Source organism: Capsicum annuum, chromosome 10 (assembly GCF_002878395.1).
Source record: "Capsicum annuum cultivar UCD-10X-F1 chromosome 10, UCD10Xv1.1, whole genome shotgun sequence".
NCBI lineage: Eukaryota > Viridiplantae > Streptophyta > Magnoliopsida > Solanales > Solanaceae > Capsicum > Capsicum annuum.
Window position 1 is genome coordinate 150,702,506 of NC_061120.1, and position 1,222 is coordinate 150,703,727.

The following is a 1,222-nucleotide window of genomic DNA, read 5'->3' on the forward strand; positions in this document are numbered from 1 at the left end:
ATTATCTACAACTTACTTAACTTGTAGGGCATGTATAATATCACGTACTCCAGACAATGCCACCTTATTATCTTGTAATGATGCGTTACCATAAGTATCTGCGTTTTACTAAAAAAAAAAAAATCCAAATTTTTACCATTGAGCGTTACAACGTTCATTTGTGCATAGAGTTTTTTTTTTTGATAGCTTATGCTATTGATTTATTTTAAAATATAATTGTCAAAGAACTCTGAAGATAGGGAACGCCAAATTAAAACAAAAAATAAGCTGTAAGTTCATGGAAAAACAAATTAAATTTAAATTGGAAAAGGGTCTAATATACCCTTCAACTATTGAAAATGGTACACAAATACCTTTCTTCCACCTTTAGGCTCAAAAATACCCTTCTATCCATCTATTTGGCTCAAAAATACCCTTAATGTATTAGAAATAGCTTAAAAATGCCCTTCTTCCTCTATTGGTTCAAAAATACCCCTTCATCCATCTATTTGGATAAAAAATGCCCTTAACATTAAATTTAAGTCAAAAAATGTCTCCTCCTTTATATTATATTATTTTTTTTATTTCACGTAGGGGTAATTTTTTTTTTTTTTGTAATTACAAATTTTTAATTATGATATTATATATTTTTTGGTGGAATAGATATGCATTAATTAGTATATTATTTTTTTGATTTCACATAGTGGTGGCTTTTTTTTAGTTACAATTTATTTTATTATTATATTATTTTGGAATTTTTTTAATTACTACTTTTTATTATTATATAATTTTTGTGGGTTTTACATCAGGGGTGGTTTTTTTTTTTTTTTAATTATTATTTTTTTAGCTTTTGGTTGGTACCAAGTTATCAAGTAATTTATGGTACATCAATATAGTAATATTTATGTTAATTTTTATTTTTTCAAGAAATATATTTTTTCTATTTTAGAACTCTTAATTTCCTTCCATATACTTTAGGACTCTTAATTTTCCTATATGTTTCGGGTTTCATATTTATATATTTTAGGACTCTTAATTCCATTCTACATATTTATTTAATAAAATAAAAATTAAAGAAAAAAGATTAAATGATTTTATCTATTGTAAAGTCTTCTAAGGGAGAATATTTTTTTTTAAAAAAGTTATTATTATTATTATTTTTTTGTGGTTTCATGTAGGGGAGTTTTTTTTAATTACATTTTAATATATATAAGGAAAAAGATTAAATGATTTTATCTATTGT